General features: G+C 35.1%; 1 pseudogene; it reads left to right on the top strand.

The window, feature by feature from the left end:
- The first annotated feature begins 703 nt into the window (after positions 1 to 703).
- On the top strand, positions 704 to 6,310 carry LOC119193194 (annotated as a pseudogene).
- The last annotated feature ends 301 nt before the right edge of the window (positions 6,311 to 6,611 follow it).

Below are 6,611 nucleotides of genomic sequence, written 5' to 3'. Positions count from 1 at the left end.
TTAAACTGCATATCCATTTCATTAAGATCTCTAGTAACAACAATATTATGTTCTTTATTACTATACCATGAAGCATCAAGATACACTGGTCAGTATTATTTTGGCGCACAGAATACAGATACATACCGTAGTGAATGTAGGTGTGGTTGTTTTAAAATTGGAACGCTGCCCGGTGCGATTGGCGCTTTTCCGCTCAGTCCTTGCGCGTCTCAAATCGTGAATATTTCGAAATTCTTCGTCGCTCTCCACAGGACGGTGAAAGTTTCGTAATGATCGAAAATCGATAAAAAAGTGTCTCGTGGTCTGTGATTACAAGGCGTAGAAGATGGATCGCATCTCGTTGTCATTGGAAGTTTGTTTACGTCTGAAGCTGAGACGGCCAAAATAGATTCTTTTATTAGACATCTCTTTGACCCCGATTCAATAAAGGCGTTTGTTATCGGGTGCGTTAACGAAAGGTAAGTTATGATTTTATAGATACCCATCGTTGTTGGCTAGCTTTGAATTATTTATGTCATAATTATTGGCAAGAGACAAATGACGCATTGCCAAATGTATACCGATAGCTACTTTTGTTCAATTGAAGAGTTCAATTGCCTCAGTTGACTGTTGGATAGGCTGATAATACAGTCTTATCTTTTTTCAGTTAGTGCAGATATAAGGAGGGATTGTGGGAATGAGTGAAGAGGAGCCGAGAACTCAAATTACCATTACTGTTCCTATTATAAAAACTGAATCCGAAGTACAAACCGAAGGAAGATTAGTGACCAAAACTCCTGATAGAGAAATGAAAGACATGGAGTCTTCACAAGATAATGCAGGCATGTCTATTAGAAAGCGTAGAAATTTATCCAAAAACAGAGGGACAAATCGACCGACAACGAGAGAAAACACCTGAACCAGGAAGAACTTTAGCTCCTCATGAAGACACGACGACATCTGATGATGAAGATATGAGACCGATGCGTAATTCAAGGGAAATTGAAGCGGATAATACGTACGAAGAAATGAAACGTCTCGTCCAAGAACAAGCTTGCGTCAAAGATCCAGTCTACGATTTGGATACTGACAAACTTATGGAAGAAAGAGTAGTAGCAGCCAACGAAAGACGGCGCAGAAGTATTTCACCTTTTGCAATTCCAGAAAAAGAAGATACAACTAAATTGGAACGCAAAGGAAGTTTTATAGATCCGAGTACTAAGCTTTTATCAACAAACTACATAGTGAGTCCTAAAGACGAGGAACCTACGCGCCGCAGTTCTCTGGCCTCTGAAACACCGAAAGAGTCAAGGCAATCACTTTCACCACTTCCATGAGTGTTTCACCAAAAGATAAAGACTTTCCATTTTCTTGCCCTCGACACCTAAAAAGTTAGACGAAATAGTCTATTCTGATAAAAATAAATCAGAAAGTGTTTCAAAAACCGCGGACGCCCTTAAAAGTGAAAATGTTTTCACTTTTTGATGAGAAGGATACAAAACAAATGAAGGCCGTAGCCAAATCTTCATCATCATCTGAAATAACGACACCGTCCGGTGAACTTGTCACTAAAGTTATACAAATTGAACGTTCTCCAAGTAGGAAATTACAAACAGACAAAAAACCTATTGTAGAAGTAAGAGAACGAATAGTTAGAACACCGAGCAGAAAATTAACAGCCGAAAATAAACCTACTGTTGTTAAACAAGCTCACAGGCCAAGCAGAGATGAGCCACAAAGCAGAGTCCCGCCTGTTAAACCTGCAAGAAGCAAATCAGCATCAAGATTCGGGGTCAGTTTATACGTAAAAATATTTCTGATTCTAATTGCCGCTTTACTTTTAGCACTATATTTCCAACTGACATAAATTAAAGTTAACAATCATTATGTAAATAGTTCATTAATCTTATGAAATAGGGAGACAAACTAATTTGTAAATAATTTACAGAATAAGACTAGTGAAAGTGAGATGAGTGAGGTGGACCAAGCAATGCAAAATAATATGATCGCTGCTTCTAAGCGCAAAGTGACGGCAACGCCACGGCGGTTTGTGAAACATTCACCAAGAGCAAATAGATCGCAGTCTATGCATAGACCTGAAGAGCTAAAAGTAGTTGATAGAGCTGGAGGAGATATGAGTAAGACGAGCCACGAAATAATAGAATTGATGCAAAAAGCTAGAGCTAGGAGTTTATCTATACCTAAAGACGATCCGAGACTTCCACCTGAGTATAAAGATTATCACAGAAATTTGAAAACTCCAAATAAAACTCCTTCGACTACTCCGAGAAATTTCAGGGGTATATCATGCCCTAAAACAATACAAATTATTAGCGATAGTGAAATATTATCTGGATTAAAACCTGAAGCAAAAGTTGACATAGAACAAGGTAAACACAGCAGACAAAGTTCAGGATACATTGATGCTAGCCAGTCAGAATATACCTCGAGTTGTTATTCATCTTCGCCAAGTGAAAATGAATATGATTTTGATTTATCTGAACGTACAGCGGAACTGACCCGAAAATTAAATATACTGAGTCAAGAAGTTGATAAACGTGAAACTATAGACAGCACAATTTTAGCATCCGATAATAATGGCATGGAAAAACAAGAACCTAAGTCTGTACTTAGAAAGAGGTCATTGGTAGATGCTAAAGCTAGTTCAAGAAAAGACAGTAAAGATTCAGTGGAGGAAAATAAAGTAAGACGCAAAACAAGTAAAGAAAAAATAAAGAAACTTACAAAATCTCGTTGGAAAATCATAGCTAATTGGCAACAATTCAAAATGGAGCAAAAAAAATATTATGAACGAACAATAATGCTAAGAAACAGATGTATTTGCGATTTAATGCTATTGATAATCATGTGTGGGTTAGGCGGTATGATGTTTAAAGCTTTAGAGGGATCGTTCGAGAACGCTTATAAATGTGGAACTAGGAACGTGAAAAGAGATTTTATCGAAAGTTTATGGCGGGGTAGTCATTACTTAAGGGAGGAAGATTGGAAATCGATGGCTCGGAAAAAGTTATTTGAGTTTGAAAATCAGTTGCATACAGCGCACGAGGCTGGCGTTACATCATACAGCGGTCAAAGGTCTTGGAATTTCATGAACTCTTTCGTCTATTGTTTGACCCTAATAACAACTATTGGTAAGATCGTTTTGTAATTCATGCAACAAAAGAAGTTTCTTGCACAAATTAGTTTTATTATTTTTTGTACAGTTGTTTTGTTTTATTTTACACTAATTTCCTTTAAAATTTTCAGCACGTATTTAATCAATTTGACATACACACCTCTGAAGTTTTTGTTTATATATTTTTATTTTGAACTTCAATGTATATAATTTTCTATATTTATTACTTTACTTTATTAAAAATATTAACTACATTTTCAGGTTACGGTCACATCGCTCCAAAGACGACGTACGGTCGGGTAGCGACCATAGTCTACGCCATTGTCGGGATCCCGTTATTTTTGATCGTGCTCGCTGATTTCGGCAAATTATTCACGAGAATCATAAAAGTTCTTCTGGGCTTTCATCAGAAGATTTTACTACACAAGAAGCTGCAGGAAGGTCAGGAGGACCGTGCCTGTTCAGGTGGGTAGAATTTATTTTATGTAAATAACAAAAAAATATTTTTCTGGTATATTGTGTACTCAAGTATATACAAAAAGAAAATAAAAATCAATAATTTCGGATTTTTGGGAAATTTAGAACTAACTTTTGCTACTAGATAATTACTAGATGGCAATTATCACGCAACAGAATACCTACACTATTCGTCATGTTACGATACCTATGTCAATGTATATATCTATCTTAATCCCCGACACCAGTTCTAATTAAAAACCATACAAATAGAGAATCAACCAGAAATGGCCAGCGGAATATTTTGCGGAATTATTGCGCGACGCTTACACCCTCAACACGTTCGGTTTGGCTGGTAATGATGCGGTTTACCGCGGCGTGTGTCGAACGACATTCACACACAACATTTGTACACGTCGTTTTCATGGTGGGACGATTGCTAATCCCATAGGAATCATTGCGTAATTCTTTCTACAAATACAGTTATTTTTCGTGGTGTTGGTTTGGGTTAACTTCGAAAAAAGAAACAAATTAAATTAAAATGAACATAAATGCATGTATTATGAGTGCCAAGATACGAGTATGCCAGTTGCACACTCGCAAGGGTTTTATATCAATCATTTATGTATAAGCTGACTGGGTAGGTCAAATAACTTATGATATAGTTATCTAATTGACCATCGTATTGAAGTGTAATATTTTTAAGAGAAAGGCAAATGTTATAGCGAAAATAAAAACTCAGGATTATATAACAAGCAAAGAATGTCACTATTATACTTCGTCAGTAAAAATTGGAGTTTGTTCAATTTCATGGAAGTCAAAATGTATGAAAAATTAGATAGTATAAATTCTTAATTCTCTGCTGTCATCACTCACCTTGGACTATGACCCTCGGGTCGCAAATGAAAATTTATGTTAGTTTTCGGTTAAAAAATATACCTTATTTGCCAAGGGTCAAAATTAAGCATCAGAACAGGTTAGGTTACTGCGTTGGAACTGTACGTAATTTATGCATCTTTCTATAGATATAATAATGCAATAATTGTATCTTCTTTCATTAATTTTGTACGAAATACGCTTATTTATATAGCTTGTATGCAATACCGGAATTTTAAAAGAAATTCTAACAAGTTTTTTAATTTCTTTGAATAATTAAATAAGATCGTTCGTGTTACAAATGCAATGTGAGAAAATAATTATGCTAACAATTATAAAAACAAGTACTTAAATTTAAACAATTTCAGAATATGTGAGAACGTATAATTTGCTTAAAAATAATTAAATGTCTGTCTGTCATTCTCATTAGATTATAAAAATATATTTTTACAATAAACGATATCAATAAATTTGTAATAAGTTCAAAGCGTTTTTACTTCCTTAATGAAGTATCGAAGTTCAAGACAATAAAGATAAAATTAAATGGATTCTTAGAAGCACAATATTTCATCTGCAATTAATCACAATTTATGATGGACGTTAGCCAATTTAATTTGACATCATAGCTCCATAATAGAATAGTATATAACTGTAGGAAATTAAATATGAAATATTTGGAAAGGAAGCGTCAGAAATATTTAGCGTCTTATTATTACAATACAAGAGCCCGTTTCACAAGGATCAAGTAAATGTAATTCACCAATTAACCACCATGTAACGCAGTTATTTTTTTATACTACTCTTTTGTTTACTAGTTATTTGGTATGGTGTATTTGGTCACTCTATATTTTACCATTAGCGATTACTCAAATATTGTGAAACAAGCTCTTAGTATCTTAAAAATATATTTAACAGTATTTGTTTTTATAAAAATTTATATACCATGTTAAATTTTATTGTTATTCACAAAAGTAATATGCTTACAAATTACTTAAAGAAACAGAAACAAAGCAAATTTTCCATTTTTATACAAAAATGAGTAATGATTTCGCCTCAGGCAATGTTGTCTTACATTCTTATGAGCCTTTTGTTTGGGCCTGGCCAAAGCAATTGTTCTCGTGATCAAAGTTATAAATATGAGCTGTAATTTTCTTGGTTTACAGGAGGTAATGAAGGGTCTAAATATTGTTTACGACGTGGTGCGACGGCCATCGCAGATCTTTTCGGAGGAAGATGTAATGCCAGATCATCCGCCACCAGTACAAAGGAGGCCAAGTGACTTACCTCCGCCACTACCACCGAAACCAGGCTCAGCAAGAGATCCAGAAAATGACACGGAACCAGACACACCAGCACCATCAGTGTTCGAAATAGACGATGAATTCAACTTGCCAATATCAGTAGCTATATTCATTCTAGTAGTTTACATAATTATTGGCGCGGTAGCGTATAATTTGTGGGAGACGTGGAGTTTCTTCGAATCATTCTACTTTGTCTTCATATCTATGTCGACTATAGGACTTGGGGATCTAGTACCAGACCATCCTATGTTTATGATGGCTTCTATTCTTTACTTAGTGTTTGGTTTGGCACTAACATCTATGTGTATTAACGTTGTTCAAGTGAAACTGTCTGATACTTTTAAACAAGCGAGTGCAAAAGTTAGGGAGCAACTATTGGTTTGAAAGTTGCTGAAGAAGATGGTAGTTTAGTTCCAATCACGCCTCCACCAGTCGAAATTGTTCCCGTTCATAAACCAAAGATCGATACAGGGGATAGCAAAAGTAAAGAAGATAATCAAAATGATGCTAAGAATAGATAAAATTCGAATGTGTTCGATGATAAAGGAGCTTATGGAGTAAATGTAAAACAGAAACGTTGAATATAATATTTTCAATGACGGAGTCTATATTTTATAGTAATATAGGTATATACAATGCAAATGACTAGTCGTAGAACGTGGTGCTAATTTAACGTACTGCTGTAAGCATGTTATAAGTGATATTGTTACTAATTTTTATATTTATTATACACGAGTTTATTTCTGTGTGTGTGTGTAAATAAATGTTTTTATTATTTATTCGTTATTTTCTTTACAACTGCCTCGGTAGCGTAGTGAAAATGCGTACGCGGTGCGAGTATGACTACCACACTGAGGTCCTGG

This window comes from Manduca sexta, unplaced genomic scaffold (genome assembly GCF_014839805.1).
Source record: "Manduca sexta isolate Smith_Timp_Sample1 unplaced genomic scaffold, JHU_Msex_v1.0 HiC_scaffold_3725, whole genome shotgun sequence".
NCBI classification, from domain to species: domain Eukaryota; kingdom Metazoa; phylum Arthropoda; class Insecta; order Lepidoptera; family Sphingidae; genus Manduca; species Manduca sexta.
This window is presented reverse-complemented; position numbering and strand designations above follow the sequence as displayed.